This window comes from Salmo salar, chromosome 11, assembly GCF_965601325.2.
Source record: "Salmo salar chromosome 11, fSalSal1, whole genome shotgun sequence".
Lineage (NCBI taxonomy): Eukaryota > Metazoa > Chordata > Actinopteri > Salmoniformes > Salmonidae > Salmo > Salmo salar.
Window position 1 is genome coordinate 8,878,642 of NC_138301.1, and position 12,143 is coordinate 8,890,784.

Here is a 12,143-nt window from a genome sequence, read left to right on the forward strand (position 1 = left end):
AAGAGGAAAAGGAGAGGATGAAGAGGTGGAAGGGATGAAGAAAAGGACGAGAGGAGGAAGTGAGAAGAGGATAACCGAGAGGAGAGGAGAATAGGAGTGAGAGGGGATTCGGAGATGAGAGGAGTGAAGAAGATGAAGAGGAGGAAGATAAGGGGGAAAGCAGGAGTGGGAGAGAGGATAAGGAGAGGGGAAAGGAGAGAAATAAGAGATTGTTAGACAGAGCAATCCTCACAGACCCCACACTAACTGTCCATATAAGGTCCTGCACTGTGGAAAGCTCAAGTTAGCCTGTGTTGACACAGTCAAAACGTGTCATTACTTAACGCCAGCGAACCCACGACACTCTGCAAACTATTAGAAACCTTGGACAATAACAATGAGAGTGCCCATCATAAACTGTTTATAAAAACAATGAGGGAAAGCGCTTTAAAGTTTGGCCAAGGAATTTGAGCTGAGATACAACACTGCCACTGACACCCCTGGGAGGTCTGGATTGATGCCGGTCATCATCTCCCAATTCCCAAAAAGACTTGCTCCACTCCAAGGCTGTATTCTGAAGTACTGTGGAAATGAGCTAGCTAAAACACAAAAACACAACATATTTTCATTCATTTGACTATTTTGTCTGAATTAAGGTTTTACGGAAGACACACCTGTCACTGTTACAGAGCACACAAAAACCAACAAAGCACTTTTTTCTAAAGTTTATATTGTTACCCCTCTAAATCAATAATGTTTGACTTACCAATAACTGTCACAATCAAATCCAGAACTCATAAAGTAGCTAAGATATTCTTCCTCAAGAGGCTAATACTGTACAGTACAAGTATAGAGTGTAGTTATTGTTGTGTGCCTGTAGAGACTCCCAGTGCCTACTTACTGCTAGCGTTACTTTTCAATATTCAAAGCCAAACTGCCCTTGTGGCCACTCCCATGCCCAACCCATTAGCCAGCCAGTGCAGCACATGGACACAGCAAAACAGAAGCTACTATCCTGCTGCACAAATACTTTCACAAACACGGTCAATTAAGTAATGATCTCAAATTGAATCCATTGCAATTCCTTTTCAATGCACTCTTAGGGAAAAAAAAAATGGTTATCTAGAACCTTAAAGGGTTCTTCGGCTGTCCTCATTGGAGAACCCTTTTTGGTTGCAGGTAGAACCCTTTTCGATCCAGGTAAAACCCTTTTCGGTTCCAAGTAGAATGCTTTCTACAGAGGGTTCTACATGGAACCCAAAACTGTTCTACCTGGAACCAATAAGGGTTCCCCCTGGAAACAAAAACGCTTATCCTATGGGGACAGCCGAAGAACCCTATTTGCAGTGCAGTTTGCAACCCTTTTTTCAGTATACCGCGTTAACATGACTCTAAACACTTGACTTTATTGTGGTAACTTCTTAAACGACTAATTTAATATTCACACATTTGGGCCTTGTTAAGGAAGTATTTACTAGGAATATTAAACACTCCACATCTTTATGCCACATCCCATTTTCACCACATTTATTCCTGTCTTTTAAGCGCCTTTCATACCCTAATTGCTTTCATGCCCCTGTCGTTTCCCCCCAGTTCAGTATTTGTTGTGTGCGCATTGAAACAATGTGTCCATTAGGAAGTGATTAGGGCCCAATTAGCCATGCTAGCGGAAAGTGGGTCAGGTTGCTAATAGCTGGCTTCCTATTGGAGGAGGGCCTGAATGAGAGAGAGGAGGACCAGCAGGAATTACAGAAGAGGTAGAGAGGTAGAGATCGAGAGAGAGGTAGAGAGAGAGAGAGATACAGAGACAGATAATGAGAAAGAGAGAGGGATTCAGACTCACTGAGGCTGGGATGTGGGAAAAGGGGAACTTTGAGAAGCTTACATCATGCCAACAGAGCGGTCTGTGCCCCAGAGGGAGAATAGGGGGTGAAGCCAGCTTGGGTTTTGGTTTAGAAGTGGACATTGTGTTGGCTCGGACACTGGACACAAGAAAAACACAGAGCATGTCCGCGGATGACCCAGAACCAGATGACCACCTAAGATGCCCCAGTTTGAATGAAAAGGAGATCCACATTTCACATCCTGGGTCAGATGTGAAATTGCTATGAACCCCTTGCCCCATGGTTTTGGACACACACGATGTATCAATACACGTAAACACTCACACCTGAGCCACTGACCAGCATTCTTCCTCCCTCTCTCTAACCTAAAGAGTTCACTGTGTGACACTTTCGTCTCGTCAAATATCACAAACACATGGACTGCTGACATCACACACATCACACAGCTGACATCATAGACCTCCTGACCTGGCTAAGATCACTGTGAGAAAGTTCACTACCTTGGGACAAAAATAGAATTCCACCAACACACACACACATCTTTGTGCCTCTATATGACTTGTGTAATCTCGTAGTATACACAAGACACATGTTTTAGTGTTTAAACCTTAACTACTCAATTAGTGCAGTCAATTAGTAGTCTGAAATCTGAGTCTAACAGACAGAGAGGCCCTCAGGACTTAACCACAGACCACCAGTGAAATTCCTGCCATAACCCAACTCTGTGTCTCACACACACACACACACACACCACACACACACACACACACACACACACACACACACACACACACACACACACACACACACACACAAAATCTCTCCAACTCTAGTCTACACAGCCTCTTTCATACCAAAAACCTGTGTTGAACAATGGATTAAACCAAAATCTCATCTACAGTGCATTTGGAAAGTATTCAGAACCCATGACTTTTTCCACATTTTGTTAAGTTACAGCCTTATTCTAAAACTGATTAAAGTGTTTTCTTCCCTCATCAATCTGCACACAATCCTCCTTAACGACAAAGCAAAAACAGGTATCTATACATTTTTGTAAATGTGTAAAAAAAAGAAGGAAATATCACATTTACATAAGTACTCAGACCCTTTACTCAGTACTTCGTTGAAGCACTTTGGCTGAGATTACAGCCTTGAGTCTTCTTGGGTATGACGTTACAAGCTTGGCACACCTATATTTGTGGAGTTTCTCCAATTCTTCTCTGCAGATCCTCTCAAAGCTCTGTCATGTTGGATGAGGAGCAGAGATGTTTGATCGGGTTCAAGTCCGGGCTCTGGCTGGGCTATGCAAGGATTTTCAAAGACTTGTTTGTTCAGCAAAGCCACTCCTGCGTTGTCTTGGCTGTGTGCTTAGGGTCACTGTCCAGTTGGAAGGTGAACCTTCGCCCCAGTCTGAGGTCCTGAGCGCTCTGGAACAGGTTTTCATCAAGAATCTCTCTGCACTCTGCTCCGTTCATCTTTCCCTTGATCCTGACTAGTCTCCCAGTCCCTGCCGCTGTAAAACATCCCCAAAGCATGATGCTGCCACCACCATGCTTCATCGTAGGGATGGTGCTAGGATTCCTCCAGACGTGACGCTTGGCATTCAGGATAAAGAGTTCAATATTGGTTTCATCAGACCAGAGAATAGTGTTTCTCATGGTCTGAGTCCTTTAGGTGCCTTTTATCAAACTCCAAGTGAGCTGTCATGTGCCTTTTACTGAGAAGTGGCTTCCATCTGGCCACTCTACCATAAAGGCCTGATTTGTGGAGTGCTGGAAGGTTCTCCCATCTCCACAGAGGAACTCTAGAGCTCTATCAGAGTGACCATCAGGTTCTTGGTCACATCCTTGACCAAGGCCCTTCTCCCCCGATTGGTCAGTTTGGCTGGGCGGCCACCTCTAGGAAGAGTTTTGGTGGTTCCAAACTTCTTCCATTTAAGAATGATGGAGGCCACTGTGTTCTTGGGGACCTTCAATGCTGCAGAAATGTTTTGGTACCTTTCCCCAAATCTGTGCCTCGACACAATCCTGTCTCGGAGCTGTAAAGACAATTCCTTTGACCTCATGGCTTGGTTTTTGCTGACATGCACTGTCAACTGTGGGACCTTACATAGACAGGTGAGTGCCTTCCAAATCATGTCCTATCAAGTGAATTGACCACAGGTGGACTCCAATCAAGTTGTAGAAACATCTCAAGGATGATCAATGGAAACAGGACGCACCTGAACTCAATTTCGAGTCTCACAGCAAAGGGTCTAAATACTTATGTAAATAAGGTATCTGTTTTTTATTTTTAATACATTTTCAGAAATTTCTAAAAACCTGTTTTCACTTTGTCATTATGGGACATTGTGTGTGGATTGATGAGTAAAAAAAAAAATGTAATCCATTTTAGAATAAACCTGTAATGTAACAAAATGTGGAAAAGGATAAGGGGTCTGAAATATGGAAACACCTTCAAATCAGTGAATTAGTCTATTTCAGCCACACCTGTTGCTGACAGGTGTATAAAATAGAGCACACAGCCATGCAATCTCTATACACAAACATTGGCAGCAGAATGGCTCGTACTGAAGAACTCAGTGACTTTCAACATGGCACCGTCATAGGATACCACCTTTCCAACAAGTCAGTTCGTCAAATTTCTGCCCTATTTGAGCTGCCCCGGTCAACTGTAGGTGCTGTTATTGTGAAGTGGAAACATCTAGGAGAAACAATGACTCAGCCGCGAAGTGGTAGGCCACACAAGCTCACAGAACGGGACCGCCGAGTGATGAAGCAGGTAGCGCTGTCCTCGATTGCAACACTCACTACCGAGTTCCAAACTGCCTCTGGAAGAAACATCAGCACAACAACTGTTTGTAGGGAGCATCATGAAATGGGTTTCCATGCCCAAGCAGCCGCACACAAGCTTAAGATCACCATGAGCAATGCCAAGTGTCGGCTGGAGTGGTGTAAAGCTCGTTGTCATTGGACTCAGGAGCAGTGGAAACATTTTCTGGAGTGATGAATCCTGCTTCACCATCTGGCAGTCCAAAGGATGAATCTGCGTTTGGTGGAAGCCAGGAGAATGCTACCTGCCCAACTGTAAAGTTTGGTGGAGGAGGAATAATGGTCTGAGGCTGTTTTTCATTGTTCGGGCTAGGCCCCTTAGTTCCAGTGAAGGGAAATCTTAATTTTACAGCATACAATGACATTCTAGAAAATTCTTTGCTTCCTAATTTGTGGCAACAGTTTTGGGAAGTCCCTTTCCTATTTCAGCATGACAATGCCCCTGTGCACAAAGCGAGGACCATACAGAAATGGTTTGTCTTGATCGGTGTGGAAGGATTTGACTGGTCTGCACAGAGCCCTGACCTCAACCCCATCGAACACCTTTGGGAACGCCGACTGCGAGCCAGGCCTAATCGCCCAAATCAGTGCCGACCTCACTAATGCTCTTGTGGCTGAATGGAAGGAAGTCCCCGCAGCAACGTTCCAACATCTAGTGGAAAGCCTTAAAAGACAAGTGGCTGTTATAGCAGCAAAGGGGGGACCCAACTCCTTATTAATGCCCATGATTTTGGAATGAGATGTTCTATAATATTTCTATAATCTCTCGGTCCCCCTCTATTTCTGACTCTCTGCCTCTCCCCTTTCTCTCTATCAACTTTCTCTCTCTGGGATTGGGCCCTATCCTGAGCTGCCCTCTGTCCTGATAACATCACTGGCTTCTGGGATATCCTGCCCGGCACAGTGGACATAGAGCTCTTTTCACGGATCATCACGCCTGTGTGTGTGTGTGTGTGTTCCACTGTGTCTGTGTTACTGTCTATATGTGCCAGTACCAAGTGTACAATCAAGCGTCCTCAACGTATGTGTGTGTGTGTGTGTGTGTGTGTGTGTGTGTGTGTGTGTGTGTGTGTGTGTGTGTGTGTGCGTGCATGTGCGTGCATGTGTGCGATGCGTGTGTCAGAGACATGTTTGTTCAGCACAGCCACTTCAAAAAGGCCCATGGTTCCCCCCCCCCCCGGCGTTTTATGGCTTAATCTCTTCACAAACTAAACCGGGAGACAAACACGGTCGAGCCCGCAACGCAACCACGCACACACACAAAAACAAGCTTAAATGCATTAGAGGGGCTAGCGTCGTCTGACACCGTTTGGCCCTCTCGACCGTTTCACGGTCTAAATACTAATTTAGACTTGTCAGTCAGTACTGACCTGGGCATTCCGTGCCTATAGAAATATACAACGCCTTTGGAAAGTATTCAGACCGCTTGACTTTTTCACACATTTTGTTACGTCACAGCCTTATTCTAAAATGTATTAAAAAAATCCATAGGCAATCTACACACAATACACCATAATGACAAAGTGAAAACAATCAATTCAATTGATTGGCCATTATTTGGAAAGGCACACACCTGTCTATATAAAGGTTCCACAGTTGACATGTCAGAGCTAAAACCAAGCCATGAGGTCGAAGGAATTGTCTGTAGAGCTCCGAGACAGGATTGTGTCGAGGCACAGATCTGGGGAAGGGTACCAAAAAAATGTCTGAAGCATTGCATGTCCCCAAGAACACAGTGGCCTCCATCATTCTTACATGGAAGAAGTTTGGAACCATCAAAACTCTTCCTAGAGCTATTCAAACTCACTAATGCTGATGCTCCAGATACTCAACTAGTCTAAAGAAGGCCAGTTTTATTGCTTCTTTGTCAGTAAATGCTAGGAGTGGTGGTAGGAGTCAGGCAGAGCAGAGGTAAGGAGATAATGTGTTTATTCCGTAACACAACAAAAACGGTCGACGCCAACACAACCGGCGTGAAATGCGAAGTGCCCAAAACAACAGGTACACAGCACGCACATAAAACAACACTAGTCGATCGCCAGCACATCCAATAACAAAACACACTCTGACGCAAATAATCCCGCACAAACCTGGGCGGGCTACACAGGCTTAAATAACCAAAATCAAGAGAACCAAATAAGGAACAGGGGTCTCACTGCGGTGCTGGTCAGCGCTCTTCTTCTGCCGTCCACTCGCCTTAGTGAGTGCGTCTTGGACGGCTCTCCAAGTGTCCTTCGAGCGCTGCACCCAATCCTCCACCGCAGGAGCCTCGGTCTGGCTCTGGTGCCATGGAGCCAGGACCGGCTGGTAGCCCAACACGCACTGAAACGGTGACATGTTGGTTGATGAGTGACGTAGGGAATTTTGGGCTATTTCTGCCCATGGGACGTATCTCGCCCATTCCCTGGGCCGGTCCCGGCAATACGTCCTTAGAAACCTACCCACCTCTTGGTTCACTCTCTCCACCTGCCCATTACTTTCGGGGTGGAAACCCGAGGTCAGGCTGACCGAGACCCCCAACCGTTCCATGAACGCCCTCCAAACTCTGGACGTGAACTGGGGACCCCGATCAGAAACGATGTCCTCGGGCACCCCGTAGTGCCGGAAGACATGGGTGAACAGGGCCTCCGCAGTCTGCAGGGCCGTAGGGAGACCGGGCAACGGGATGAGACGGCAGGACTTCGAGAACCGATCCACAACGACCAGGATTGTGGTGTTCCCCTGAGATACGGGAAGGTCAGTGAGGAAGTCCACTGATAAGTGCGACCACGGCCACTGTGGAACGGGGAGGGGGTGTAATTTCCCTCTAGGCAGGTGTCGAGGAGCCTTGCTCTGAGCGCACACCGAGCAGGAGGAAACATAAAACCGCACGTCCTTACCCAAGGTGGGCCACCAGTACTTTCCCCTCAGGTTCCGCACTGTCCTCTCGATCCCAGAGTGACCCGAAGAGGGGAGATTATGGGCCCATCGAATCAATCGATCACGGAGACCAAGCGGCACGTACTGAACACCTGCCGGACACTGCGATGGTGCAGGTTCCAACCGTAACGCCCGCTCGATCTCCGCGTCCTACTCCCATACCACCGGAGCTACCAAGCACGACGCTGGGAGGATGGGAGTTGGATCGATGACCCTCTCCTCGGTGTCATATAGGCGGGACAGTGCGTCAGCCTTCGTGTTCTGTGAACCTGGCCGATAAGAGATAGTGAAACGGAAACGGGTAAAGAACATGGCCCACCTGGCCTGACGCGGATTCAGTCTCCTAGCTGCCCGGATGTACTCGAGATTACGGTGGTCAGTCCAGATGAGGAAAGGGTGCTTACCCCCCTCAAGCCAATGTCTCCACACCTTCAGAGCCTTGACCACAGCTAACAACTCCCGGTCCCCCACGTCATAGTTCTGCTCCGCCGGCCCGAGCTTCCTAGAAAAGAAAGCGCACGGGCGGAGTTTGAGTGGCGCGCCCGAGCACTGTGATAGCACGGCCCCCACCCCAGTCTCGGACGCGTCCACCTCCACTATGAATGCCAAAGAGGGGTCCGGTTGAGCCAGCACGGGAGCGTCGGTAAACAGCTCCTTCAGGCGACTGAACGCTCTGTTCGCCTCTGCCGACCTGCGCAAGCGCGCCGGACCCCCCTTCAGCAGTGAGGTAATGGGAGCAGCAACTTGACCAAAGCCCCGGATAAACCTCCGGTAGTAATTGGCAAACCCTAAAAACCGCTGCACCTCCTTTACCGTGGTCGGAGTCGGCCAATTTCGCACGGCTTTAACACGGTCATCCTCCATCACCACCCCCGAGGTGTAAATGCGATACCCCAGGAAGGAAACGGCTCGTTTGAAAAACTCACATTTCTCAGCCTTAACGTACAGGTCATTCTCCAGCAGTCGCCCAAGCACCTTGCGCACCAGGGAGACATGCGCGGGGCGGGTGGCTGAATAGATCAGGATGTCATCAATATACACCACCACCCCCTGCCCATGCAGGTCCCTGAGAATCTCGTCAACAAAGGATTGAAAGACGGCTGGAGCATTCTTTAACCCATACGGCATGACGAGGTACTCATAGTGACCCGATGTGGTACTGAATGCGGTTTTCCACTCGTCTCCTCCTCAGATACGCACCAGATTGTATGCGCTCCTGAGGTCCAGTTTCGTGAAAAAACGCGCTCCGTGAAATGATTCCACCGCCGTAGCAATGAGAGGTAGCGGGTAACTAAACCCTACTGTGATGGAATTTAGACCTCGATAATCAATGCACGGACGCAGCCCTCCATCCTTTTTCTTCACGAAAAAGAAACTCGAGGAGACGAGTGACATGGAGGGCCGAATGTACCCGTCTCAGAGATTCCGTGACATATGTCACCATAGCCAACGTTTCCTCCTGTGACAATGGGTACACGTGACTCCTGGGAAGTGTAGCGTTTACCTGGAGGTTTATCACGCAATCCCCTCATCGATGAGGTGGTAATCGGGTCGCCCTCTTTTTACAGAAGGCGATTGCCAAATCGGCATATTCTGAGGGAATGCGCACAGTGGAAACCTGGTCTGGACTCTCCACCGTCGTCGCACCGATGGAAACTCCCTTACACCTGCCTGAACACTCCTCTGACCACCCCCTGAGAGCCCCCTGTCTCCACGAAATATTAGGATTGTGATTGGCCAGCCAGGGAATCCCCAGCACCACCGGAAACGCAGGCGAATCAATGACGAAGAGACTAATCCGTTCCCCATGATCCCCCTGCGTTACCATGTCCAGTGGCACCGTGGCCTCCCTGACCAGCCCTGACCCTAATGGTCGGCTATCTAAGGAGTGCAGGGGGAAAGGTTGGTCCAACGACACCAGGGGAATCCCTAGCCTTAACACGAGCCCACGATCCATAAAGTTTCCAGCTGCGCCTGAATCGACTAGCGCCTTATGCTGGAAAGAGGGAGAAAACAAGGGGAAATTTACTAGTACGAACATATGACCAACAGGGAGCTCTGGGTGAGGTTGGTGCTTACTCACCTGAGGTGGACGAGGAGTGCTCCGCCTGCCATCCCGATTCCCAGAGGAGCTCCCCCAGCACCGGTCGGCAGTGTGTCCTCTCCGACCACACTGGGTACAGGAGGAGCCTCCTCCTACGGTTCCCCTCGACGCAGCCCCCCCTAGCTCCATAGGGATGGGAGCTGGAGGGCCTGGAGGTGGAACCAACAGGGCCCGGTCTGGACGTCCGCAGGCAGCCAGCAGGTTGTCGAGACGAATGGACATGTCTATTAGTTCATCCAGTGAGAGGGTAGTGTCCCGACAGGCTAGCTCCCGGCGGACGTCCTCTCGGAGGCTACACCGATAGTGGTCCATCAGGGCCCTGTCGTTCCACCCCGCTCCAGCAGCCAAGGTCCGGAACTCCAGAGCAAAGTCCTGTGCGCTCCTCGTCTCCTGCCGCAGGTGGAACAGCCGTTCACCCGCCGCCCGGCCCTCTGGTGGGTGGTCGAACACGGCCTGGAAACGGCGGGTGAACTCGGGGTAGTGATCCCTTGCCGAGTCTGGGCCATACCACACTGCGTTAGCCCACTCCAGGGCACGTCCCGTTAAGCAGGAGACGAGGACGCTTACGCTCTCCTCTCCCGAGGGAGTCGGACGAACGGTAGCCAGTTACAACTCCAACTGCAGCAGGAACCCCTGGCACCCAGCCGCCGCTTCATCGTACTCCCTGGGGAGAGCCAGGCGTAGGGCTCCGGGTCCGGACGCTGGCGGAGGGGTAGATGGGGGAAGGGGAATTGGTGCTGGGGATGCGGTAGGAAGGCCACTCCTCTCCCATCGGTCCATCCATCGCTGATCCATCGCTGAGCCGATTCGGTGGAGAATGGTGGTATGATGGAGGACCCTTTCCTCCATCGATGGGAGAGGAGGGGATGCTGCTCCTGCTGACTCCATAGCTGGTGCGGGATTCTGTCAGTAAATGCTAGGAGTGGTGGTAGGAGTCAGGCGCGGAGAGCAGAGGTAAGGAGATAATGTGTTTATTCCGTAACACAACAAAAACGGTCGACGCCAACACAACCGGCGTGAAATGCGAAGTGCCCAAAACAACAGGTACACAGCACGCACATAAAACAACACTAGTCGATCGCCAGCACATCCAATAACAAAACACACTCTGACGCAAATAATCCCGCACAAACCTGGGCGGGCTACACAGGCTTAAATAACCAAAATCAAGAGAATCAAATGAGGAACAGGTGCAAACAATCAGACATACCAAACGAAAAGGAAAAAGGGATCAGCGGCGGCTAGTAGGCCGGCGACGACGACCGCCGCCCGAGCAGGCAGGGGAGCCACCTTCGGTGGGATTCGTGACATTCTTTAAATCAGCACAACAGTTTTCAGCTGTGCTAACATAATTGCAAAAGAGTTTTCTAATGATCAATTAGTCTTTTAAAATGATAAACTTGGATCAGCTAACAACGTGCCATTGGAGCACAGGAGTGATGGTTGCTGATAATGGGCCTTTGCACGCCTGTGTAGATATTCCATTAAAAATCATCCGTTTCCAGCTACAATAGTCATTTACAACATTAACAATGTCTACACTGTATTTCTGATCAAGTTGATGTTATTTTAATGGACTATTTTTTTGTTGCTTTTCTTTCAAAAACAAGGACATTTCTAAGTGACCCCAAACTTTTGAACAGTAGTGTATGTAAATGTCATATTTCAGTTTTTTATTTTTATAAATTAGCAAAAAATTCTAAAAACTTGTTTTTGCTTTGTCATTATTGGGTATTGTGTGTAGATAGATTAGAGGGGGGGACAATTTAATACATTTTAGAATAAGGCTATAACGTAACAAAATGTGGAAAAAGTCAAGGTGTCTGAATACTTTCCGTAGGCACGGTATAGAGATAGACATAATGCCTAAACATAAAACCATGACTGAGTCTGGGGGGAAAGAGCAGTATCATACTTACAGACACTGTATACAGTTTAGAATGACACACAGCCTAAACATATGATTATGAATGTGTACAGATTCAGGAAGAGCCTTTTTAGCAACATACAGTATGATACTTATAGAAATAGCTTAAGACATATTGCCAGGACTGTCCACAGAGCAATCATGTTTTAGCTATTCACAGATGTCTAGCCAGAAGTACCCTATAAATAAATACCACTGAAAGTTACTTGTTTTTTTTGCTTATATGTTCAATTACTAAGTTTAATCTAATTTCATTTAATATAGATGACTTCTATTAAGGAGTACAATATGTCATTTGTTTAAACTGCTTACTCATATCCCCACGTTCAGATAACAGACGTGCACATACACACACACGTGCGGACGCACACACGCACGCACGCACACACACACACACACATGCACACCTCACTCATTGTGCCCTTGTGAGTGAGTGGGACAGCCAGTCTTTGTTTGGAGTAAAACTTTGAAAGTTCCTCCACATGAATAGACTCAAACAGAGAGGCTACAGCTCATCAACTGGCCATTCATTCAGCACT

General features: G+C 48.3%; 1 protein-coding gene across 15 annotated transcripts in view; it reads right to left on the reverse strand.

The window, feature by feature from the left end:
• nav2a (neuron navigator 2a) overlaps positions 1 to 12,143 on the reverse strand; it is a 310,780-nt gene that overhangs the window by 60,435 nt on the left and 238,202 nt on the right. The gene's annotated exons all lie outside the window — the stretch shown is intronic.